We start from the raw sequence: 21,980 nt of genomic DNA, 5'->3' as shown, positions 1-21,980 counted from the left end.
TTTCAGAACCTTCACTCGAGTACACACAGGGCCTCTGTAATTAAAACCACAGCTGGCAGCGGTGGGATTCGAACCCACGCCCCCAGAGAGACTGGAGCCTAAATCCAGCGCCTTAGACCACTCGGCCACGCTACCAGGTTGATAGTTTCTTTCCATTCCTTTTTCCGCCTTCCACCTTCCGGAAATAGAGGCAACGCTACCACACTAAGCCCTTTTCAATGAGTAAAACTCATCAAGGCCTCCCTGATGCTGACTAGGGCGAAAAGCTGCATTCTAATCCTGTTTTTCGTAAAACAAACCTGATCCCTAGCAGGTTAGGGCTTGCGGCAATGTTGCTGTCACAGCAAGTCTGAGGCGAGTTCTGAAGAACAGATCAACACAGGATTGACTAAAATCGTCAGCAATGAAACTTTCAGTAGTCACTTAACCACAGAGAACAGTGCCCCGGGAGGCAGGACTCAGTCTGACTGCTTTAGCAGAAAGGAGATAGGCTGAGCACCTGGCCGCTGAAAGGCAAAGTGTACTCTCACCACGTTTCAGAAACTTCATCGAGTACACACAGGGCCTCTGTAATTAAAACACAGCTGGCAGCGGTGGGATTCGAACCCACGCCCCCAGAGAGAAGAACAACAACGCTACCACACTAAGCCCTTTTCAATGAGTAAAACTGGCTGTTTCCATCCTTTTGCCTACTTATTGCTTCCACTGTTATTTTTTTCAATGAGTAAAACTGGCTGTTTCCATTCCTTTTGCCTACTTATTGCTTTCCACTGTTATTTTATTCAAGCGATTTTTCCTGTTTTGAAGTAACTTCACTGTGATTGTAAACTATTGACGTCCCTGCTTCAACACGGTGCATCTGTAAGGAAGGAGCAGTGGCCGTGACAGGCTTTCAGCACCGACTTGGCTAAATTGCAAGGAATGTATAAGCGGCTGAATTTGGACGTTCACGCAGCATCACTTTGCGCAGCCACAGCAGTCTTCCAAAAGCATCTACTGGCAGCGGTGGGATTCGAACCCATGCCCCCGAAGAGACTGGAGCCTTAATCCAGCGCCTTGGACCGCTCGGCCACGCTACCAGGTTGATAGTTTCTTTCCATTCCTTTTTCCGCCTTCCACCTTCCGGAAATAGAGGCAACGCTACCACACTAAGCCCTTTTCAATGAGTAAAACTGTCTGTTTCCATCCTTTTGCCTACTTATTGCTTTCCACTGTTATTTTTTTCAATGAGTAAATCTGGCTGTTTCCATCGTTTTGCCTACTTATTGCTTTCCACTGTTATTTTATTCAAGCGATTTTTCCTGTTTTGAAGTAACTTCACTGTGATTGTAAACTATTGACGTCCCTGCTTCAACACGGTGCATCTGTAAGGAAGGAGCAGAGGCCGTGACAGGCTTTCAGCACCGACTTGGCTAAATTGCAAGGAATGTAAAAGCGGCTGAATTTGGACGTTCACGCAGCATCACTTTGCGCAGCCTTCCAAAAGCATCTACTGGCAGCGGTGGGATTCGAACCCACGCCCCCGAAGAGACTGGAGCCTTAATCCAGCGCCTTGGACCGCTCGGCCACGCTACCCTGCACTCCTGCGCTCTCCGGCTCGCTACGACCGGTGGAAAGGCCTCCCTGATGCTGACTAGGGCGAAAAGCTGCATTCTAATCCTGTTTTTCGTAAAACAAACCTGATCCCTAGCAGGTTAGGGCTTGCGGCAATGTTGCTGTCACAGCAAGTCTGAGGCGAGTTCTGAAGAACAGATCAACACAGGATTGACTAAAATCGTCAGCAATGAAACTTTCAGTAGTCACTTAACCACAGAGAACAGTGCCCCGGGAGCAGGACTCAGTCTGACTGCTTTAGCAGAAAGGAGATAGGCTGAGCACCTGGCCGCTGAAAGGCAAAGTGTACTCTCACCACGTTTTCAGAACCTTCATCGAGTACACACAGGGCCTCTGTAATTAAAACCACAGCTGGCAGCGGTGGGATTCGAACCCACGCCCCCAGAGAGACTGGAGCCTAAATCCAGCGCCTTAGACCACTCGGCCACGCTACCAGGTTGATAGTTTCTTTCCATTCCTTTTTCCGCCTTCCACCTTCCGGAAATAGAGGCAACGCTACCACACTAAGCCCTTTTCAATGAGTAAAACTCATCAAGGCCTCCCTGATGCTGACTAGGGCGAAAAGCTGCATTCTAATCCTGTTTTTCGTAAAACAAACCTGATCCCTAGCAGGTTAGGGCTTGCGGCAATGTTGCTGTCACAGCAAGTCTGAACACCAAGTTTCCATCCTTTTGCCTACTTATTGCTTTCCACTGTTATTTTTTTCCTGGCTACCTGGCCGCTGAAAGGCAAAGTGTACTCTCACCACGTTTTCAGAACCTTCATCGAGTACACACAGGGCCTCTGTAATTAAAACCACAGCTGGCAGCGGTGGGATTCGAACCCACGCCCCCAGAGAGACTGGAGCCTAAATCCAGCGCCTTAGACCACTCGGCCACGCTACCAGGTTGATAGTTTCTTTCCATTCCTTTTTCCGCCTTCCACCTTCCGGAAATAGAGGCAACGCTACCACACTAAGCCCTTTTCAATGAGTAAAACTCATCAAGGCCTCCCTGATGCTGACTAGGGCGAAAAGCTGCATTCTAATCCTGTTTTTCGTAAAACAAACCTGATCCCTAGCAGGTTAGGGCTTGCGGCAATGTTGCTGTCACAGCAAGTCTGAGGCGAGTTCTGAAGAACAGATCAACACAGGATTGACTAAAATCGTCAGCAATGAAACTTTCAGTAGTCACTTAACCACAGAGAACAGTGCCCCGGGAGCAGGACTCAGTCTGACTGCTTTAGCAGAAAGGAGATAGGCTGAGCACCTGGCCGCTGAAAGGCAAAGTGTACTCTCACCACGTTTTCAGAAACTTCATCGAGTACACACAGGGCCTCTGTAATTAAAACCACAGCTGGCAGCGGTGGGATTCGAACCCACGCCCCCAGAGAGAAGAACAACAACGCTACCACACTAAGCCCTTTTAAATGAGTAAAACTGGCTGTTTCCATCCTTTTGCCTACTTATTGCTTTCCACTGTTATTTTTTTCAATGAGTAAAACTGGCTGTTTCCATCCTTTTGCCTACTTATTGCTTTCCACTGTTATTTTATTCAAGCGATTTTTCCTGTTTTGAAGTAACTTCACTGTGATTGTAAACTATTGACGTCCCTGCTTCAACACGGTGCATCTGTAAGGAAGGAGCAGAGGCCGTGACAGGCTTTCAGCACCGACTTGGCTAAATTGCAAGGAATGTATAAGCGGCTGAATTTGGACGTTCACGCAGCATCACTTTGCGCAGCCACAGCAGTCTTCCAAAAGCATCTACTGGCAGCGGTGGGATTCGAACCCACGCCCCCGAAGAGACTGGAGCCTTAATCCAGCGCCTTGGACCGCTCGGCCACGCTACCAGGTTGATAGCTTCTTTCCATTCCTTTTTCCGCCTTCCACCTTCCGGAAATAGAGGCAACGCTACCACACTAAGCCCTTTTCAATGAGTAAAACTGTCTGTTTCCATCCTTTTGCCTACTTATTGCTTTCCACTGTTATTTTTTTCAATGAGTAAATCTGGCTGTTTCCATCGTTTTGCCTACTTATTGCTTTCCACTGTTATTTTATTCAAGCGATTTTTCCTGTTTTGAAGTAACTTCACTGTGATTGTAAACTATTGACGTCCCTGCTTCAACACGGTGCATCTGTAAGGAAGGAGCAGAGGCCGTGACAGGCTTTCAGCACCGACTTGGCTAAATTGCAAGGAATGTAAAAGCGGCTGAATTTGGACGTTCACGCAGCATCACTTCGCGCAGCCACAGCAGTCTTCCAAAAGCATCTACTGGCAGCGGTGGGATTCGAACCCACGCCCCCGAAGAGACTGGAGCCTTAATCCAGCGCCTTGGACCGCTCGGCCACGCTACCCTGCACTCCTGCGCTCTCCGGCTCGCTAAGACCGGTGGAAAGGCCTCCCTGATGCTGACTAGGGCGAAAAGCTGCATTCTAATCCTGTTTTTCGTAAAACAAACCTGATCCCTAGCAGGTTAGGGCTTGCGGCAATGTTGCTGTCACAGCAAGTCTGAGGCGAGTTCTGAAGAATAGATCAACACAGGATTGACTAAAATCGTCAGCAATGAAACTTTCAGTAGTCACTTAACCACAGAGGAGAACAGTGCCCCGGGAGCAGGACTCAGTCTGACTGCTTTAGCAGAAAGGAGATAGGCTGAGCACCTGGCCGCTGAAAGGCAAAGTGTACTCTCACCACGTTTTCAGAACCTTCATCGAGTACACACAGGGCCTCTGTAATTAAAACCACAGCTGGCAGCGGTGGGATTCGAACCCACGCCACCAGAGAGACTGGAGCCTAAATCCAGCGCCTTAGACCACTCGGCCACGCTACCAGGTTGATAGTTTCTTTCCATTCCTTTTTCCGCCTTCCACCTTCCGGAAATAGAGGCAACGCTACCACACTAAGCCCTTTTCAATGAGTAAAACTGGCTGTTTCCATCCTTTTGCCTACTTATTGCTTTCCACTGTTATTTTTTTCCTGGCTACCTGGCCGCTGAAAGGCAAAGTGTACTCTCACCACGTTTTCAGAACCTTCATCGAGTACACACAGGGCCTCTGTAATTAAAACCACAGCTGGCAGCGGTGGGATTCGAACCCACGCCCCCAGAGAGACTGGAGCCTAAATCCAGCGCCTTAGACCACTCGGCCACGCTACCAGGTTGATAGTTTCTTTCCATTCCTTTTTCCGCCTTCCACCTTCCGGAAATAGAGGCAACGCTACCACACTAAGCCCTTTTCAATGAGTAAAACTCATCAAGGCCTCCCTGATGCTGACTAGGGCGAAAAGTTGCATTCTAATCCTGTTTTTCGTAAAACAAACCTGATCCCTAGCAGGTTAGGGCTTGCGGCAATGTTGCTGTCACAGCAAGTCTGAGGCGAGTTCTGAAGAACAGATCAACACAGGATTGACTAAAATCGTCAGCAATGAAACTTTCAGTAGTCACTTAACCACAGAGAACAGTGCCCCGGGAGCAGGACTCAGTCTGACTGCTTTAGCAGAAAGGAGATAGGCTGAGCACCTGGCCGCTGAAAGGCAAAGTGTACTCTCACCACGTTTTCAGAAACTTCATCGAGTACACACAGGGCCTCTGTAATTAAAACCACAGCTGGCAGCGGTGGGATTCGAACCCACGCCCCCAGAGAGAAGAACAACAACGCTACCACACTAAGCCCTTTTCAATGAGTAAAACTGGCTGTTTCCATCCTTTTGCCTACTTATTGCTTTCCACTGTTATTTTTTTCAATGAGTAAAACTGGCTGTTTCCATTCTTTTGCCTACTTATTGCTTTCCACTGTTATTTTATTCAAGCGATTTTTCCTGTTTTGAAGTAACTTCACTGTGATTGTAAACTATTGACGTCCCTGCTTCAACACGGTGCATCTGTAAGGAAGGAGCAGTGGCCGTGACAGGCTTTCAGCACCGACTTGGCTAAATTGCAAGGAATGTATAAGCGGCTGAATTTGGACGTTCACGCAGCATCACTTTGCGCAGCCACAGCAGTCTTCCAAAAGCATCTACTGGCAGCGGTGGGATTCGAACCCATGCCCCCGAAGAGACTGGAGCCTTAATCCAGCGCCTTGGACCGCTCGGCCACGCTACCAGGTTGATAGTTTCTTTCCATTCCTTTTTCCGCCTTCCACCTTCCGGAAATAGAGGCAACGCTACCACACTAAGCCCTTTTCAATGAGTAAAACTGTCTGTTTCCATCCTTTTGCCTACTTATTGCTTTCCACTGTTATTTTTTTCAATGAGTAAATCTGGCTGTTTCCATCGTTTTGCCTACTTATTGCTTTCCACTGTTATTTTATTCAAGCGATTTTTCCTGTTTTGAAGTAACTTCACTGTGATTGTAAACTATTGACGTCCCTGCTTCAACACGGTGCATCTGTAAGGAAGGAGCAGAGGCCGTGACAGGCTTTCAGCACCGACTTGGCTAAATTGCAAGGAATGTAAAAGCGGCTGAATTTGGACGTTCACGCAGCATCACTTTGCGCAGCCTTCCAAAAGCATCTACTGGCAGCGGTGGGATTCGAACCCACGCCCCCGAAGAGACTGGAGCCTTAATCCAGCGCCTTGGACCGCTCGGCCACGCTACCCTGCACTCCTGCGCTCTCCGGCTCGCTACGACCGGTGGAAAGGCCTCCCTGATGCTGACTAGGGCGAAAAGCTGCATTCTAATCCTGTTTTTCGTAAAACAAACCTGATCCCTAGCAGGTTAGGGCTTGCGGCAATGTTGCTGTCACAGCAAGTCTGAGGCGAGTTCTGAAGAACAGATCAACACAGGATTGACTAAAATCGTCAGCAATGAAACTTTCAGTAGTCACTTAACCACAGAGAACAGTGCCCCGGGAGCAGGACTCAGTCTGACTGCTTTAGCAGAAAGGAGATAGGCTGAGCACCTGGCCGCTGAAAGGCAAAGTGTACTCTCACCACGTTTTCAGAACCTTCATCGAGTACACACAGGGCCTCTGTAATTAAAACCACAGCTGGCAGCGGTGGGATTCGAACCCACGCCCCCAGAGAGACTGGAGCCTAAATCCAGCGCCTTAGACCACTCGGCCACGCTACCAGGTTGATAGTTTCTTTCCATTCCTTTTTCCGCCTTCCACCTTCCGGAAATAGAGGCAACGCTACCACACTAAGCCCTTTTCAATGAGTAAAACTCATCAAGGCCTCCCTGATGCTGACTAGGGCGAAAAGCTGCATTCTAATCCTGTTTTTCGTAAAACAAACCTGATCCCTAGCAGGTTAGGGCTTGCGGCAATGTTGCTGTCACAGCAAGTCTGAGGCGAGTTCTGAAGAACAGATCAACACAGGATTGACTAAAATCGTCAGCAATGAAACTTTCAGTAGTCACTTAACCACAGAGAACAGTGCCCCGGGAGCAGGACTCAGTCTGACTGCTTTAGCAGAAAGGAGATAGGCTGAGCACCTGGCCGCTGAAAGGCAAAGTGTACTCTCACCACGTTTTCAGAAACTTCATCGAGTACACACAGGGCCTCTGTAATTAAAACCACAGCTGGCAGCGGTGGGATTCGAACCCACGCCCCCAGAGAGAAGAACAACAACGCTACCACACTAAGCCCTTTTAAATGAGTAAAACTGGCTGTTTCCATCCTTTTGCCTACTTATTGCTTTCCACTGTTATTTTTTTCAATGAGTAAAACTGGCTGTTTCCATCCTTTTGCCTACTTATTGCTTTCCACTGTTATTTTATTCAAGCGATTTTTCCTGTTTTGAAGTAACTTCACTGTGATTGTAAACTATTGACGTCCCTGCTTCAACACGGTGCATCTGTAAGGAAGGAGCAGAGGCCGTGACAGGCTTTCAGCACCGACTTGGCTAAATTGCAAGGAATGTATAAGCGGCTGAATTTGGACGTTCACGCAGCATCAATTTGCGCAGCCACAGCAGTCTTCCAAAAGCATCTACTGGCAGCGGTGGGATTCGAACCCACGCCCCCGAAGAGACTGGAACCTTAATCCAGCGCCTTGGACCGCTCGGCCACGCTACCAGGTTGATAGCTTCTTTCCATTCCTTTTTCCGCCTTCCACCTTCCGGAAATAGAGGCAACGCTACCACACTAAGCCCTTTTCAATGAGTAAAACTGTCTGTTTCCATCCTTTTGCCTACTTATTGCTTTCCACTGTTATTTTTTTCAATGAGTAAATCTGGCTGTTTCCATCGTTTTGCCTACTTATTGCTTTCCACTGTTATTTTATTCAAGCGATTTTTCCTGTTTTGAAGTAACTTCACTGTGATTGTAAACTATTGACGTCCCTGCTTCAACACGGTGCATCTGTAAGGAAGGAGCAGAGGCCGTGACAGGCTTTCAGCACCGACTTGGCTAAATTGCAAGGAATGTAAAAGCGGCTGAATTTGGACGTTCACGCAGCATCACTTTGCGCAGCCTTCCAAAAGCATCTACTGGCAGCGGTGGGATTCGAACCCACGCCCCCGAAGAGACTGGAGCCTTAATCCAGCGCCTTGGACCGCTCGGCCACGCTACCCTGCACTCCTGCGCTCTCCGGCTCGCTACGACCGGTGGAAAGGCCTCCCTGATGCTGACTAGGGCGAAAAGCTGCATTCTAATCCTGTTTTTCGTAAAACAAACCTGATCCCTAGCAGGTTAGGGCTTGCGGCAATGTTGCTGTCACAGCAAGTCTGAGGCGAGTTCTGAAGAACAGATCAACACAGGATTGACTAAAATCGTCAGCAATGAAACTTTCAGTAGTCACTTAACCACAGAGAACAGTGCCCCGGGAGCAGGACTCAGTCTGACTGCTTTAGCAGAAAGGAGATAGGCTGAGCACCTGGCCGCTGAAAGGCAAAGTGTACTCTCACCACGTTTTCAGAACCTTCATCGAGTACACACAGGGCCTCTGTAATTAAAACCACAGCTGGCAGCGGTGGGATTCGAACCCACGCCCCCAGAGAGACTGGAGCCTAAATCCAGCGCCTTAGACCACTCGGCCACGCTACCAGGTTGATAGTTTCTTTCCATTCCTTTTTCCGCCTTCCACCTTCCGGAAATAGAGGCAACGCTACCACACTAAGCCCTTTTCAATGAGTAAAACTCATCAAGGCCTCCCTGATGCTGACTAGGGCGAAAAGCTGCATTCTAATCCTGTTTTTCGTAAAACAAACCTGATCCCTAGCAGGTTAGGGCTTGCGGCAATGTTGCTGTCACAGCAAGTCTGAACACCAAGTTTCCATCCTTTTGCCTACTTATTGCTTTCCACTGTTATTTTTTTCCTGGCTACCTGGCCGCTGAAAGGCAAAGTGTACTCTCACCACGTTTTCAGAACCTTCATCGAGTACACACAGGGCCTCTGTAATTAAAACCACAGCTGGCAGCGGTGGGATTCGAACCCACGCCCCCAGAGAGACTGGAGCCTAAATCCAGCGCCTTAGACCACTCGGCCACGCTACCAGGTTGATAGTTTCTTTCCATTCCTTTTTCCGCCTTCCACCTTCCGGAAATAGAGGCAACGCTACCACACTAAGCCCTTTTCAATGAGTAAAACTCATCAAGGCCTCCCTGATGCTGACTAGGGCGAAAAGCTGCATTCTAATCCTGTTTTTCGTAAAACAAACCTGATCCCTAGCAGGTTAGGGCTTGCGGCAATGTTGCTGTCACAGCAAGTCTGAGGCGAGTTCTGAAGAACAGATCAACACAGGATTGACTAAAATCGTCAGCAATGAAACTTTCAGTAGTCACTTAACCACAGAGAACAGTGCCCCGGGAGCAGGACTCAGTCTGACTGCTTTAGCAGAAAGGAGATAGGCTGAGCACCTGGCCGCTGAAAGGCAAAGTGTACTCTCACCACGTTTTCAGAAACTTCATCGAGTACACACAGGGCCTCTGTAATTAAAACCACAGCTGGCAGCGGTGGGATTCGAACCCACGCCCCCAGAGAGAAGAACAACAACGCTACCACACTAAGCCCTTTTAAATGAGTAAAACTGGCTGTTTCCATCCTTTTGCCTACTTATTGCTTTCCACTGTTATTTTTTTCAATGAGTAAAACTGGCTGTTTCCATCCTTTTGCCTACTTATTGCTTTCCACTGTTATTTTATTCAAGCGATTTTTCCTGTTTTGAAGTAACTTCACTGTGATTGTAAACTATTGACGTCCCTGCTTCAACACGGTGCATCTGTAAGGAAGGAGCAGAGGCCGTGACAGGCTTTCAGCACCGACTTGGCTAAATTGCAAGGAATGTATAAGCGGCTGAATTTGGACGTTCACGCAGCATCACTTTGCGCAGCCACAGCAGTCTTCCAAAAGCATCTACTGGCAGCGGTGGGATTCGAACCCACGCCCCCGAAGAGACTGGAGCCTTAATCCAGCGCCTTGGACCGCTCGGCCACGCTACCAGGTTGATAGCTTCTTTCCATTCCTTTTTCCGCCTTCCACCTTCCGGAAATAGAGGCAACGCTACCACACTAAGCCCTTTTCAATGAGTAAAACTGTCTGTTTCCATCCTTTTGCCTACTTATTGCTTTCCACTGTTATTTTTTTCAATGAGTAAATCTGGCTGTTTCCATCGTTTTGCCTACTTATTGCTTTCCACTGTTATTTTATTCAAGCGATTTTTCCTGTTTTGAAGTAACTTCACTGTGATTGTAAACTATTGACGTCCCTGCTTCAACACGGTGCATCTGTAAGGAAGGAGCAGAGGCCGTGACAGGCTTTCAGCACCGACTTGGCTAAATTGCAAGGAATGTAAAAGCGGCTGAATTTGGACGTTCACGCAGCATCACTTCGCGCAGCCACAGCAGTCTTCCAAAAGCATCTACTGGCAGCGGTGGGATTCGAACCCACGCCCCCGAAGAGACTGGAGCCTTAATCCAGCGCCTTGGACCGCTCGGCCACGCTACCCTGCACTCCTGCGCTCTCCGGCTCGCTAAGACCGGTGGAAAGGCCTCCCTGATGCTGACTAGGGCGAAAAGCTGCATTCTAATCCTGTTTTTCGTAAAACAAACCTGATCCCTAGCAGGTTAGGGCTTGCGGCAATGTTGCTGTCACAGCAAGTCTGAGGCGAGTTCTGAAGAACAGATCAACACAGGATTGACTAAAATCGTCAGCAATGAAACTTTCAGTAGTCACTTAACCACAGAGGAGAACAGTGCCCCGGGAGCAGGACTCAGTCTGACTGCTTTAGCAGAAAGGAGATAGGCTGAGCACCTGGCCGCTGAAAGGCAAAGTGTACTCTCACCACGTTTTCAGAACCTTCATCGAGTACACACAGGGCCTCTGTAATTAAAACCACAGCTGGCAGCGGTGGGATTCGAACCCACGCCCCCAGAGAGACTGGAGCCTAAATCCAGCGCCTTAGACCACTCGGCCACGCTACCAGGTTGATAGTTTCTTTCCATTCCTTTTTCCGCCTTCCACCTTCCGGAAATAGAGGCAACGCTACCACACTAAGCCCTTTTCAATGAGTAAAACTGGCTGTTTCCATCCTTTTGCCTACTTATTGCTTTCCACTGTTATTTTTTTCCTGGCTACCTGGCCGCTGAAAGGCAAAGTGTACTCTCACCACGTTTTCAGAACCTTCATCGAGTACACACAGGGCCTCTGTAATTAAAACCACAGCTGGCAGCGGTGGGATTCGAACCCACGCCCCCAGAGAGACTGGAGCCTAAATCCAGCGCCTTAGACCACTCGGCCACGCTACCAGGTTGATAGTTTCTTTCCATTCCTTTTTCCGCCTTCCACCTTCCGGAAATAGAGGCAACGCTACCACACTAAGCCCTTTTCAATGAGTAAAACTGTCTGTTTCCATCCTTTTGCCTACTTATTGCTTTCCACTGTTATTTTTTTCAATGAATAAATCTGGCTGTTTCCATCGTTTTGCCTACTTATTGCTTTCCACTGTTATTTTATTCAAGCGATTTTTCCTGTTTTGAAGTAACTTCACTGTGATTGTAAACTATTGACGTCCCTGCTTCAACACGGTGCATCTGTAAGGAAGGAGCAGAGGCCGTGACAGGCTTTCAGCACCGACTTGGCTAAATTGCAAGGAATGTAAAAGCGGCTGAATTTGGACGTTCACGCAGCATCACTTTGCGCAGCCTTCCAAAAGCATCTACTGGCAGCGGTGGGATTCGAACCCACGCCCCCGAAGAGACTGGAGCCTTAATCCAGCGCCTTGGACCGCTCGGCCACGCTACCCTGCACTCCTGCGCTCTCCGGCTCGCTACGACCGGTGGAAAGGCCTCCCTGATGCTGACTAGGGCGAAAAGCTGCATTCTAATCCTGTTTTTCGTAAAACAAACCTGATCCCTAGCAGGTTAGGGCTTGCGGCAATGTTGCTGTCACAGCAAGTCTGAGGCGAGTTCTGAAGAACAGATCAACACAGGATTGACTAAAATCGTCAGCAATGAAACTTTCAGTAGTCACTTAACCACAGAGAACAGTGCCCCGGGAGCAGGACTCAGTCTGACTGCTTTAGCAGAAAGGAGATAGGCTGAGCACCTGGCCGCTGAAAGGCAAAGTGTACTCTCACCACGTTTTCAGAACCTTCATCGAGTACACACAGGGCCTCTGTAATTAAAACCACAGCTGGCAGCGGTGGGATTCGAACCCACGCCCCCAGAGAGACTGGAGCCTAAATCCAGCGCCTTAGACCACTCGGCCACGCTACCAGGTTGATAGTTTCTTTCCATTCCTTTTTCCGCCTTCCACCTTCCGGAAATAGAGGCAACGCTACCACACTAAGCCCTTTTCAATGAGTAAAACTCATCAAGGCCTCCCTGATGCTGACTAGGGCGAAAAGCTGCATTCTAATCCTGTTTTTCGTAAAACAAACCTGATCCCTAGCAGGTTAGGGCTTGCGGCAATGTTGCTGTCACAGCAAGTCTGAGGCGAGTTCTGAAGAACAGATCAACACAGGATTGACTAAAATCGTCAGCAATGAAACTTTCAGTAGTCACTTAACCACAGAGAACAGTGCCCCGGGAGCAGGACTCAGTCTGACTGCTTTAGCAGAAAGGAGATAGGCTGAGCACCTGGCCGCTGAAAGGCAAAGTGTACTCTCACCACGTTTTCAGAAACTTCATCGAGTACACACAGGGCCTCTGTAATTAAAACCACAGCTGGCAGCGGTGGGATTCGAACCCACGCCCCCAGAGAGAAGAACAACAACGCTACCACACTAAGCCCTTTTAAATGAGTAAAACTGGCTGTTTCCATCCTTTTGCCTACTTATTGCTTTCCACTGTTATTTTTTTCAATGAGTAAAACTGGCTGTTTCCATCCTTTTGCCTACTTATTGCTTTCCACTGTTATTTTATTCAAGCGATTTTTCCTGTTTTGAAGTAACTTCACTGTGATTGTAAACTATTGACGTCCCTGCTTCAACACGGTGCATCTGTAAGGAAGGAGCAGAGGCCGTGACAGGCTTTCAGCACCGACTTGGCTAAATTGCAAGGAATGTATAAGCGGCTGAATTTGGACGTTCACGCAGCATCACTTTGCGCAGCCACAGCAGTCTTCCAAAAGCATCTACTGGCAGCGGTGGGATTCGAACCCACGCCCCCGAAGAGACTGGAGCCTTAATCCAGCGCCTTGGACCGCTCGGCCACGCTACCAGGTTGATAGCTTCTTTCCATTCCTTTTTCCGCCTTCCACCTTCCGGAAATAGAGGCAACGCTACCACACTAAGCCCTTTTCAATGAGTAAAACTGTCTGTTTCCATCCTTTTGCCTACTTATTGCTTTCCACTGTTATTTTTTTCAATGAGTAAATCTGGCTGTTTCCATCGTTTTGCCTACTTATTGCTTTCCACTGTTATTTTATTCAAGCGATTTTTCCTGTTTTGAAGTAACTTCACTGTGATTGTAAACTATTGACGTCCCTGCTTCAACACGGTGCATCTGTAAGGAAGGAGCAGAGGCCGTGACAGGCTTTCAGCACCGACTTGGCTAAATTGCAAGGAATGTAAAAGCGGCTGAATTTGGACGTTCACGCAGCATCACTTCGCGCAGCCACAGCAGTCTTCCAAAAGCATCTACTGGCAGCGGTGGGATTCGAACCCACGCCCCCGAAGAGACTGGAGCCTTAATCCAGCGCCTTGGACCGCTCGGCCACGCTACCCTGCACTCCTGCGCTCTCCGGCTCGCTAAGACCGGTGGAAAGGCCTCCCTGATGCTGACTAGGGCGAAAAGCTGCATTCTAATCCTGTTTTTCGTAAAACAAACCTGATCCCTAGCAGGTTAGGGCTTGCGGCAATGTTGCTGTCACAGCAAGTCTGAGGCGAGTTCTGAAGAACAGATCAACACAGGATTGACTAAAATCGTCAGCAATGAAACTTTCAGTAGTCACTTAACCACAGAGGAGAACAGTGCCCCGGGAGCAGGACTCAGTCTGACTGCTTTAGCAGAAAGGAGATAGGCTGAGCTGAAAGGCAAAGTGTACTCTCACCACGTTTTCAGAACCTTCATCGAGTACACACAGGGCCTCTGTAATTAAAACCACAGCTGGCAGCGGTGGGATTCGAACCCACGCCCCCAGAGAGACCGGAGCCTAAATCCAGCGCCTTAGACCACTCGGCCAAGCTACCAGGTTGATAGTTTCTTTCCATTCCTTTTTCCGCCTTCCACCTTCCGGAAATAGAGGCAACGCTACCACACTAAGCCCTTTTCAATGAGTAAAACTGGCTGTTTCCATCCTTTTGCCTACTTATTGCTTTCCACTGTTATTTTTTTCAATGAGTAAAACTGTCTGTTTCCATCCTTTTGCCTACTTATTGCTTTCCACTGTTATTTTATTCAAGCAATTTTTCCTGTTTTGAAGTAACTTCACTGTGATTGTAAACTATTGACGTCCCTGCTTCAACACGGTGCATCTGTAAGGAAGGAGCAGAGGCCGTGACAGGCTTTCAGCACCGACTTGGCTAAATTGCAAGGAATGTAAAAGCGGCTGAATTTGGACGTTCACGCAGCATCACTTTGCGCAGCCACAGCAGTCTTCCAAAAGCATCTACTGGCAGCGGTGGGATTCGAACCCACGCCCCCGAAGAGACTGGAGCCTTAATACAGCGCCTTGGACCGCTCAGCCACGCTACCCTGCACTCCTGCCCTCTCCGGCTCGCTAAGACCGGTGGGAAAGGCCTCCCTGATGCTGACTAGGGCGAAAAGCTGCATTCTAATCCTGTTTTTCGTAAAACAAACCTGATCCCTAGCAGGTTAGGGCTTGCGGCAATGTTGCTGTCACAGCAAGTCTGAGGCGAGTTCTGAAGAACAGATCAACACAGGATTGACTAAAATCGTCAGCAATGAAACTTTCAGTAGTCACTTAACCACAGAGGAGAACAGTGCCCCGGGAGCAGGACTCAGTCTGACTGCTTTAGCAGAAAGGAGATAGGCTGAGCACCTGGCCGCTGAAAGGCAAAGTGTACTCTCACCACGTTTTCAGAACCTTCATCGAGTACACACAGGGCCTCTGTAATTAAAACCACAGCTGACAGCGGTGGGATTCGAACCCACGCCCCCAGAGAGACTGGAGCCTAAATCCAGCGCCTTAGACCACTCGGCCACGCTACCAGGTTGATAGTTTCTTTCCATTCCTTTTTCCGCCTTCCACCTTCCGGAAATAGAGGCAACGCTACCACACTAAGCCCTTTTCAATGAGTAAAACTCATCAAGGCCTCCCTGATGCTGACTAGGGCGAAAAGCTGCATTCTAATCCTGTTTTTCGTAAAACAAACCTGATCCCTAGCAGGTTAGGGCTTGCGGCAATGTTGCTGTCACAGCAAGTCTGAACACCAAGTTTCCATCCTTTTGCCTACTTATTGCTTTCCACTGTTATTTTTTTCCTGGCTACCTGGCCGCTGAAAGGCAAAGTGTACTCTCACCACGTTTTCAGAACCTTCATCGAGTACACACAGGGCCTCTGTAATTAAAACCACAGCTGGCAGCGGTGGGATTCGAACCCACGCCCCCAGAGAGACTGGAGCCTAAATCCAGCGCCTTAGACCACTCGGCCACGCTACCAGGTTTGATAGTTTCTTTCCATTCCTTTTTCCGCCTTCCACCTTCCGGAAATAGAGGCAACGCTACCACACTAAGCCCTTTTCAATGAGTAAAACTCATCAAGGCCTCCCTGATGCTGACTAGGGCGAAAAGCTGCATTCTAATCCTGTTTTTCGTAAAACAAACCTGATCCCTAGCAGGTTAGGGCTTGCGGCAATGTTGCTGTCACAGCAAGTCTGAGTCGAGTTCTGAAGAACAGATCAACACAGGATTGACTAAAATCGTCAGCAATGAAACTTTCAGTAGTCACTTAACCACAGAGGAGAACAGTGCCCCGGGAGCAGGACTCAGTCTGACTGCTTTAGCAGAAAGGAGATAGGCTGAGCACCTGGCCGCTGAAAGGCAAAGTGTACTCTCACCACGTTTTCAGAACCTTCATCGAGTACACACAGGGCCTCTGTAATTAAAACCACAGCTGACAGCGGTGGGATTCGAACCCACGCCCCCAGAGAGACTGGAGCCTAAATCCAGCGCCTTAGACCACTCGGCCACGCTACCAGGTTGATAGTTTCTTTCCATTCCTTTTTCCGCCTTCCACCTTCCGGAAATAGAGGCAACGCTACCACACTAAGCCCTTTTCAATGAGTAAAACTCATCAAGGCCTCCCTGATGCTGACTAGGGCGAAAAGCTGCATTCTAATCCTGTTTTTCGTAAAAACAAACCTGATCCCTAGCAGGTTAGGGCTTGCGGCAATGTTGCTGTCACAGCAAGTCTGAACACCAAGTTTCCATCCTTTTGCCTACTTATTGCTTTCCACTGTTATTTTTTTCCTGGCTACCTGGCCGCTGAAAGGCAAAGTGTACTCTCACCACGTTTTCAGAACCTTCATCGAGTACACACAGGGCCTCTGTAATTAAAACCACAGCTGGCAGCGGTGGGATTCGAACCCACGCCCCCAGAGAGACTGGAGCCTAAATCCAGCGCTTAGACCACTCGGCCACGCTACCAGGTTGATAGTTTCTTTCCATTCCTTTTTCCGCCTTCCACCTTCCGGAAATAGAGGCAACGCTACCACACTAAGCCCTTTTCAATGAGTAAAACTCATCAAGGCCTCCCTGATGCTGACTAGGGCGAAAAGCTGCATTCTAATCCTGTTTTTCGTAAAACAAACCTGATCCCTAGCAGGTTAGGGCTTGCGGCAATGTTGCTGTCACAGCAAGTCTGAGTCGAGTTCTGAAGAACAGATCAACACAGGATTGACTAAATCGTCAGCAATGAAACTTTCCAGTAGTCACTTAACCACAGAGAACAGTGCCCCGGGAGCAGGACTCAGTCTGACTGCTTTAGCAGAAAGGAGATAGGCTGAGCACCTGGCCGCTGAAAGGCAAAGTGTACTCTCACCACGTTTTCAGAAACTTCATCGAGTACACACAGGGCCTCTGTAATTAAAACCACAGCTGGCAGCGGTGGGATTCGAACCCACGCCCCCAGAGAGAAGAACAACAACGCTACCACACTAAGCCCTTTTAAATGAGTAAAAACTGGCTGTTTCCATCCTTTTGCCTACTTATTGCTTTCCACTGTTATTTTTTTCAATGAGTAAAACTGGCTGTTTCCATCCTTTTGCCTACTTATTGCTTTCCACTGTTATTTTATTCAAGCGATTTTTCCTGTTTGAAGTAACTTCACTGTGATTGTAAACTATTGACGTCCCTGCTTCAACACGGTGCATCTGTAAGGAAGGAGCAGAGGCCGTGACAGGCTTTCAGCACCGACTTGGCTAAATTGCAAGGAATGTATAAGCGGCTGAATTTGGACGTTCACGGCAGCATCACTTTGCGCAGCCACAGCAGTCTTCCAAAAGCATCTACTGGCAGCGGTGGGATTCGAACCCACGCCCCGAAGAGACTGGAGCCTTAATCCAGCGCCTTGGACCGCTCGGCCACGCTACCAGGTTGATAGCTTCTTTCCATTCCTTTTTCCGCCTTCCACCTTCCGGAAATAGAGGCAACGCTACCACACTAAGCCCTTTCAATGAGTAAACTGTCTGTTTCCATCCTTTTGCCTACTTATTGCTTTCCACTGTTATTTTTTTCAATGAGTAAATCTGGCTGTTTCCATCGTTTTGCCTACTTATTGCTTTCCACTGTTATTTTATTCAAGCGATTTTTCCTGTTTTGAAGTAACTTCACTGTGATTGTAAACTATTGACGTCCCCTGCTTCCAACACGGGTGCATCTGTAAGGAAGGAGCAGAGGCCGTGACAGGCTTTCAGCACCGACTTGGCAAATTGCAAGGAATGTAAAAGCGGCTGAATTTGGACGTTCACGCAGCATCACTTCGCGCAGCCACAGCAGTCTTCCAAAAGCAATCTACTGGCAGCGGTGGGATTCGAACCCACGCCCCCGAAGAGACTGGAGCCTTAATCCAGCGCCTTGGACCGCTCGGCCACGCTACCCTGCACTCCTGCGCTCTCCGGCTCGCTACGACCGGTGGAAAGGCCTCCCTGATGCTGACTAGGGCGAAAAGCTGCATTCTAATCCTGTTTTTCGTAAAACAACCTGATCCCTAGCAGGTTAGGGCTTGCGGCAATGTTGCTGTCACAGCAAGTCTGAGGCGAGTTCTGAAGAACAGATCAACACAGGATTGACTAAAATCGTCAGCAATGAAACTTTCAGTAGTCACTTAACCACAGAGGAGAACAGTGCCCCGGGAGCAGGACTCAGTCTGACTGCTTTAGCAGAAAGGAGATAGGCTGAGCAAAGGCTGCTGAAAGGCAAAGTGTACTCTCACCACGTTTTCAGAACCTTCATCGAGTACACACAGGCCTCTGTAATTAAAACCACAGCTGGCAGCGGTGGGATTCGAACCCACGCCCCCAGAGAGACTGGAGCCTAAATCCAGCGCCTTAGACCACTCGGCCACGCTACCAGGTTGATAGTCTTTCCATTCCTTTTTCCGCCTTCCACCTTCCGGAAATAGAGGCAACGCTACCACACTAAGCCCTTTTCAATGAGTAAAACTGGCTGTTTCCATCCTTTTGCCTACTTATTGCTTTCCACTGTTATTTTTTTCAATGAGTAAAACTGGCTGTTTCCATCCTTTTGCCTACTTATTGCTTTCCACTGTTATTTTATTCAAGCGATTTTTCCTGTTTTGAAGTAACTTCACTGTGATTGTAAACTATTGACGTCCCTGCTTCAACACGGTGCATCTGTAAGGAAGGAGCAGAGGCCGTGACAGGCTTTCAGCACCGACTTGGCTAAATTGCAAGGAATGTAAAAGCGGCTGAATTTGGACGTTCACGCAGCATCACTTTGCGCAGCCTTCCAAAAGCATCTACTGGCAGCGGTGGGATTCGAACCCACCCCCGAAGAGACTGGAGCCTTAATCCAGCGCCTTGGACCGCTCGGCCACGCTACCCTGCACTCCTGCGCTCTCCGGCTCGCTAGACCGGTGGAAAGGCCTCCCTGATGCTGACTAGGGCGAAAAGCTGCATTCTAATCCTTTTTCGTAAAACAAACCTGATCCCTAGCAGGTTAGGGCTTGCGGCAATGTTGCTGTCACAGCAAGTCTGAGGCGAGTTCTGAAGAACAGATCAACACAGGATTGACTAAAATCGTCAGCAATGAAACTTTCAGTAGTCACTTAACCACAGAGAGAACAGTGCCCCGGAGCAGGACTCAGTCTGACTGCTTTAGCAGAAAGGAGATAGGCTGAGCACCTGGCCGCTGAAAGGCAAAGTGTACTCTCACCACGTTTTCAGAACCTTCATCGAGTACACACAGGGCCTCTGTAATTAAAACCAGAGCTGGCAGCGGTGGGATTCGAACCCACGCCCCCAGAGAGACTGGAGCCTAAATCCAGCGCCTTAGACCACTCGGCCACGCTACCAGGTTGATAGTTTCTTTCCATTCCTTTTTCCGCCTTCCACCTTCCGGAAATAGAGGCAACGCTACCACACTAAGCCCTTTTCAATGAGTAAAACTGGCTGTTTCCATCCTTTTGCCTACTTATTGCTTTCCACTGTTATTTTTTTCCTGGCCACCTGGCCGCTGAAAGGCAAAGTGTACTCTCACCCGTTTTCAGAACCTTCATCGAGTACACACAGGGCCTCTGTAATTAAAACCACAGCTGGCAGCGGTGGGATTCGAACCCACGCCCCAGAGAGACTGGAGCCTAAAGCAGCACCTTAGACCACTCGGCCACGGCTACCAGTTGATAATTTTTCTTTTCCATTCTTTTTCCGCCTTTCCACCTCCGGAAATAGAGGCAACGCTACCACACTAAGCCCTTTTCAATGAGTAAACTGGCTGTTTCCGTCCTTTTGCTACTTATTGCTTTCCACTGTTATTTTTCAATGAGTAAAACTGGCTGTTTCCATCCTTTTGCCTACTTATTGCTTTCCACTGTTATTTTATTCAAGCGATTTTTCCTGTTTTGAAGTAAGTTCACTGTGATTGTAAACTGATTGACGTCCCTGCTTCAACACGGTGCATCTGTAAGGAAGGAGCCGAGGCCGTGACAGCTTTCAGCACCGACTTGGCTAAATTGCAAGGAATGTAAAAGCGGCTGAAAGGGACGTTCACGCAGCATCACTTTGCGCAGCCACATCAGTCTTACCAAAGCCTCTAAAACTGGCAGCGGTGGGATTCGAACCCACGCCCCCGAGAGACTGGAGCTTAATCCAGCGCCTTAGCGCCTCGGCCACGCTACCAGGTTGATAGTTTCTTTCATTCCTTTTTCCGCCTTCCACCTTCCGGAAATAGAGGCAACGCTACCACACTAAGCCCTTTTCAATGAGTAAAACTGGCTGTTTCCATCCTTTTGCCTACTTATTGCTTTCCACTGTTATTTTTTTTCAATGAGTAAACTGGCTGTTTCCATCCTTTTGCCTACTTATTGCTTTCCACTGTTATTTTATTCAAGCGATTTTTCCTGTTTTGAAGTAACTTCACTGTGATTGTAAACTATTGACGTCCCTGCTTCAACACGGTGCATCTGTAAGGAAGGAGCAGAGGCCGTGACAGGCTTTCAGCACCGACTTGGCTAAATTGCAAGGAATGTAAAAGCGGCTGAATTTGGACGTTCACGCAGCATCACTTTGCGCGCAGCCTTCCAAAAGCATCTACTGGCAGCGGTGGGATTCGAACCCACGCCCCCGAAGAGACTGGAGCCTTAATCCAGCGCCTTGGACCGCTCGGCCACGCTACCCTGCACTCCTGCGCTCTCCCGGCTCGCTACGACCGGTGGAAAGGCCTCCCTGATGCTGACTAGGGGAAAAGCTGCATTCTAATCCTGTTTTTCGTAAAACAAACCTGATCCCTAGCAGGTTAGGGCTTGCGGCAATGTTGCTGTCACAGCAAGTCTGAGGCGAGTTCTGAAGAACAGATCAACACAGGATTGACTAAAATCGTCAGCAATGAAACTTTCAGTAGTCACTTAACCACAGAGAGAACAGTGCCCCGGGAGCAGGACTCAGTCTGACTGCTTTAGCAGAAAGGAGATAGGCTGAGCACCTGGCCGCTGAAAGGCAAAGTGTACTCTCACCACGTTTTCAGAACCTTCATCGAGTACACACAGGGCCTCTGTAATTAAAACCACAGCTGGCAGCGGTGGGATTCGAACCCACGCCCCCAGAGAGACTGGAGCCTAAATCCAGCGCCTTAGACCACTCGGCCACGCTACCAGGTTGATAGTTTCTTTCCATTCCTTTTTCCGCCTTCCACCTTCCGGAAATAGAGGCAACGCTACCACACTAAGCCCTTTCAATGAGTAAAACTGGCTGTTTCCATCCTTTTGCCTACTTATTGCTTTCCACTGTTATTTTTTTCAATGAGTAAAACTGGCTGTTTCCATCCTTTTGCCTACTTATTGCTTTCACTGTATTTTATTCAAGCGATTTTTCCTGTTTTGAAGTAACTTCACTGTGATTGTAAACTATTGACGTCCCTGCTTCAACACGGTGCATCTGTAAGGAAGGAGCAGAGGCCGTGACAGGCTTTCAGCACCGACTTGGCTAAATTGCAAGGAATGTAAAAGCGGCTGAATTTGGACGTTCACGCAGCATCACTTTGCGCAGCCTTCCAAAAGCATCTACTGGCAGCGGTGGGATTCGAACCCACGCCCCGAAGAGACTGGAGCCTTAATCCAGCGCCTTGGACCGCTCGGCCACGCTACCCTGCACTCCTGCGCTCTCCGGCTCGCTACGACCGGTGGAAAGGCCTCCCTGATGCTGACTAGGGCGAAAAGCTGCATTCTAATCCTGTTTTTCGTAAAACAAACCTGATCCCTAGCAGGTTAGGGCTTGCGGCAATGTTGCCTGTCACAGCAAGTCTGAGGCGAGTTCTGAAGAACAGATCAACACAGGATTGACTAAAATCGTCAGCAATGAAACTTTCAGTAGT

General features: G+C 48.7%; 38 non-coding genes across 38 annotated transcripts; all 38 read right to left on the bottom strand.

Moving 5' to 3' along the window:
• Nucleotides 1–53: 53 nt before the first annotated feature.
• trnal-uag (transfer RNA leucine (anticodon UAG)) lies at nucleotides 54–135 on the bottom strand. The gene has a single exon. It is a non-coding gene; the product is annotated as a tRNA-Leu (tRNA).
• Nucleotides 136–997: 862 nt separating this feature from the next.
• On the bottom strand, nucleotides 998–1,079 carry trnal-aag (transfer RNA leucine (anticodon AAG)). The gene has a single exon. It is a non-coding gene; the product is annotated as a tRNA-Leu (tRNA).
• Nucleotides 1,080–1,493: 414 nt separating this feature from the next.
• Nucleotides 1,494–1,575, bottom strand: trnal-aag (transfer RNA leucine (anticodon AAG)). The gene has a single exon. It is a non-coding gene; the product is annotated as a tRNA-Leu (tRNA).
• Nucleotides 1,576–1,966: 391 nt separating this feature from the next.
• trnal-uag (transfer RNA leucine (anticodon UAG)) lies at nucleotides 1,967–2,048 on the bottom strand. The gene has a single exon. It is a non-coding gene; the product is annotated as a tRNA-Leu (tRNA).
• A 368-nt stretch (nucleotides 2,049–2,416) lies between these two features.
• trnal-uag (transfer RNA leucine (anticodon UAG)) lies at nucleotides 2,417–2,498 on the bottom strand. The gene has a single exon. It is a non-coding gene; the product is annotated as a tRNA-Leu (tRNA).
• An 863-nt stretch (nucleotides 2,499–3,361) lies between these two features.
• On the bottom strand, nucleotides 3,362–3,443 carry trnal-aag (transfer RNA leucine (anticodon AAG)). Its single transcript has one exon. It is a non-coding gene; the product is annotated as a tRNA-Leu (tRNA).
• A 423-nt stretch (nucleotides 3,444–3,866) lies between these two features.
• On the bottom strand, nucleotides 3,867–3,948 carry trnal-aag (transfer RNA leucine (anticodon AAG)). The gene has a single exon. It is a non-coding gene; the product is annotated as a tRNA-Leu (tRNA).
• A 394-nt stretch (nucleotides 3,949–4,342) lies between these two features.
• trnal-uag (transfer RNA leucine (anticodon UAG)) lies at nucleotides 4,343–4,424 on the bottom strand. The gene has a single exon. It is a non-coding gene; the product is annotated as a tRNA-Leu (tRNA).
• A 242-nt stretch (nucleotides 4,425–4,666) lies between these two features.
• trnal-uag (transfer RNA leucine (anticodon UAG)) lies at nucleotides 4,667–4,748 on the bottom strand. Its single transcript has one exon. It is a non-coding gene; the product is annotated as a tRNA-Leu (tRNA).
• An 863-nt stretch (nucleotides 4,749–5,611) lies between these two features.
• trnal-aag (transfer RNA leucine (anticodon AAG)) lies at nucleotides 5,612–5,693 on the bottom strand. The gene has a single exon. It is a non-coding gene; the product is annotated as a tRNA-Leu (tRNA).
• Nucleotides 5,694–6,107: 414 nt separating this feature from the next.
• On the bottom strand, nucleotides 6,108–6,189 carry trnal-aag (transfer RNA leucine (anticodon AAG)). The gene has a single exon. It is a non-coding gene; the product is annotated as a tRNA-Leu (tRNA).
• A 391-nt stretch (nucleotides 6,190–6,580) lies between these two features.
• Nucleotides 6,581–6,662, bottom strand: trnal-uag (transfer RNA leucine (anticodon UAG)). The gene has a single exon. It is a non-coding gene; the product is annotated as a tRNA-Leu (tRNA).
• An 863-nt stretch (nucleotides 6,663–7,525) lies between these two features.
• Nucleotides 7,526–7,607, bottom strand: trnal-aag (transfer RNA leucine (anticodon AAG)). Its single transcript has one exon. It is a non-coding gene; the product is annotated as a tRNA-Leu (tRNA).
• Nucleotides 7,608–8,021: 414 nt separating this feature from the next.
• trnal-aag (transfer RNA leucine (anticodon AAG)) lies at nucleotides 8,022–8,103 on the bottom strand. The gene has a single exon. It is a non-coding gene; the product is annotated as a tRNA-Leu (tRNA).
• A 391-nt stretch (nucleotides 8,104–8,494) lies between these two features.
• trnal-uag (transfer RNA leucine (anticodon UAG)) lies at nucleotides 8,495–8,576 on the bottom strand. The gene has a single exon. It is a non-coding gene; the product is annotated as a tRNA-Leu (tRNA).
• Nucleotides 8,577–8,944: 368 nt separating this feature from the next.
• Nucleotides 8,945–9,026, bottom strand: trnal-uag (transfer RNA leucine (anticodon UAG)). Its single transcript has one exon. It is a non-coding gene; the product is annotated as a tRNA-Leu (tRNA).
• An 863-nt stretch (nucleotides 9,027–9,889) lies between these two features.
• Nucleotides 9,890–9,971, bottom strand: trnal-aag (transfer RNA leucine (anticodon AAG)). The gene has a single exon. It is a non-coding gene; the product is annotated as a tRNA-Leu (tRNA).
• Nucleotides 9,972–10,394: 423 nt separating this feature from the next.
• Nucleotides 10,395–10,476, bottom strand: trnal-aag (transfer RNA leucine (anticodon AAG)). The gene has a single exon. It is a non-coding gene; the product is annotated as a tRNA-Leu (tRNA).
• Nucleotides 10,477–10,870: 394 nt separating this feature from the next.
• trnal-uag (transfer RNA leucine (anticodon UAG)) lies at nucleotides 10,871–10,952 on the bottom strand. Its single transcript has one exon. It is a non-coding gene; the product is annotated as a tRNA-Leu (tRNA).
• Nucleotides 10,953–11,194: 242 nt separating this feature from the next.
• trnal-uag (transfer RNA leucine (anticodon UAG)) lies at nucleotides 11,195–11,276 on the bottom strand. Its single transcript has one exon. It is a non-coding gene; the product is annotated as a tRNA-Leu (tRNA).
• Nucleotides 11,277–11,690: 414 nt separating this feature from the next.
• trnal-aag (transfer RNA leucine (anticodon AAG)) lies at nucleotides 11,691–11,772 on the bottom strand. The gene has a single exon. It is a non-coding gene; the product is annotated as a tRNA-Leu (tRNA).
• A 391-nt stretch (nucleotides 11,773–12,163) lies between these two features.
• On the bottom strand, nucleotides 12,164–12,245 carry trnal-uag (transfer RNA leucine (anticodon UAG)). The gene has a single exon. It is a non-coding gene; the product is annotated as a tRNA-Leu (tRNA).
• Nucleotides 12,246–13,108: 863 nt separating this feature from the next.
• On the bottom strand, nucleotides 13,109–13,190 carry trnal-aag (transfer RNA leucine (anticodon AAG)). Its single transcript has one exon. It is a non-coding gene; the product is annotated as a tRNA-Leu (tRNA).
• Nucleotides 13,191–13,613: 423 nt separating this feature from the next.
• trnal-aag (transfer RNA leucine (anticodon AAG)) lies at nucleotides 13,614–13,695 on the bottom strand. Its single transcript has one exon. It is a non-coding gene; the product is annotated as a tRNA-Leu (tRNA).
• A 384-nt stretch (nucleotides 13,696–14,079) lies between these two features.
• trnal-uag (transfer RNA leucine (anticodon UAG)) lies at nucleotides 14,080–14,161 on the bottom strand. Its single transcript has one exon. It is a non-coding gene; the product is annotated as a tRNA-Leu (tRNA).
• A 423-nt stretch (nucleotides 14,162–14,584) lies between these two features.
• On the bottom strand, nucleotides 14,585–14,666 carry trnal-aag (transfer RNA leucine (anticodon AAG)). The gene has a single exon. It is a non-coding gene; the product is annotated as a tRNA-Leu (tRNA).
• A 395-nt stretch (nucleotides 14,667–15,061) lies between these two features.
• On the bottom strand, nucleotides 15,062–15,143 carry trnal-uag (transfer RNA leucine (anticodon UAG)). The gene has a single exon. It is a non-coding gene; the product is annotated as a tRNA-Leu (tRNA).
• A 368-nt stretch (nucleotides 15,144–15,511) lies between these two features.
• On the bottom strand, nucleotides 15,512–15,593 carry trnal-uag (transfer RNA leucine (anticodon UAG)). Its single transcript has one exon. It is a non-coding gene; the product is annotated as a tRNA-Leu (tRNA).
• A 455-nt stretch (nucleotides 15,594–16,048) lies between these two features.
• trnal-uag (transfer RNA leucine (anticodon UAG)) lies at nucleotides 16,049–16,130 on the bottom strand. The gene has a single exon. It is a non-coding gene; the product is annotated as a tRNA-Leu (tRNA).
• Nucleotides 16,131–16,499: 369 nt separating this feature from the next.
• On the bottom strand, nucleotides 16,500–16,580 carry trnal-uag (transfer RNA leucine (anticodon UAG)). The gene has a single exon. It is a non-coding gene; the product is annotated as a tRNA-Leu (tRNA).
• An 864-nt stretch (nucleotides 16,581–17,444) lies between these two features.
• On the bottom strand, nucleotides 17,445–17,525 carry trnal-aag (transfer RNA leucine (anticodon AAG)). Its single transcript has one exon. It is a non-coding gene; the product is annotated as a tRNA-Leu (tRNA).
• Nucleotides 17,526–17,949: 424 nt separating this feature from the next.
• On the bottom strand, nucleotides 17,950–18,031 carry trnal-aag (transfer RNA leucine (anticodon AAG)). Its single transcript has one exon. It is a non-coding gene; the product is annotated as a tRNA-Leu (tRNA).
• Nucleotides 18,032–18,422: 391 nt separating this feature from the next.
• trnal-uag (transfer RNA leucine (anticodon UAG)) lies at nucleotides 18,423–18,504 on the bottom strand. Its single transcript has one exon. It is a non-coding gene; the product is annotated as a tRNA-Leu (tRNA).
• A 412-nt stretch (nucleotides 18,505–18,916) lies between these two features.
• On the bottom strand, nucleotides 18,917–18,996 carry trnal-aag (transfer RNA leucine (anticodon AAG)). Its single transcript has one exon. It is a non-coding gene; the product is annotated as a tRNA-Leu (tRNA).
• Nucleotides 18,997–19,385: 389 nt separating this feature from the next.
• On the bottom strand, nucleotides 19,386–19,467 carry trnal-uag (transfer RNA leucine (anticodon UAG)). The gene has a single exon. It is a non-coding gene; the product is annotated as a tRNA-Leu (tRNA).
• A 1,238-nt stretch (nucleotides 19,468–20,705) lies between these two features.
• On the bottom strand, nucleotides 20,706–20,787 carry trnal-aag (transfer RNA leucine (anticodon AAG)). Its single transcript has one exon. It is a non-coding gene; the product is annotated as a tRNA-Leu (tRNA).
• Nucleotides 20,788–21,180: 393 nt separating this feature from the next.
• trnal-uag (transfer RNA leucine (anticodon UAG)) lies at nucleotides 21,181–21,262 on the bottom strand. Its single transcript has one exon. It is a non-coding gene; the product is annotated as a tRNA-Leu (tRNA).
• Nucleotides 21,263–21,673: 411 nt separating this feature from the next.
• On the bottom strand, nucleotides 21,674–21,754 carry trnal-aag (transfer RNA leucine (anticodon AAG)). The gene has a single exon. It is a non-coding gene; the product is annotated as a tRNA-Leu (tRNA).
• Nucleotides 21,755–21,980: the final 226 nt, after the last annotated feature.

The sequence above is a fragment of the Carassius auratus genome, unplaced genomic scaffold (assembly GCF_003368295.1).
Source record: "Carassius auratus strain Wakin unplaced genomic scaffold, ASM336829v1 scaf_tig00217288, whole genome shotgun sequence".
Lineage (NCBI taxonomy): Eukaryota > Metazoa > Chordata > Actinopteri > Cypriniformes > Cyprinidae > Carassius > Carassius auratus.
Note: the sequence above shows the minus strand (reverse complement) of the source record. Positions and strands in the feature narration are given on the sequence as shown.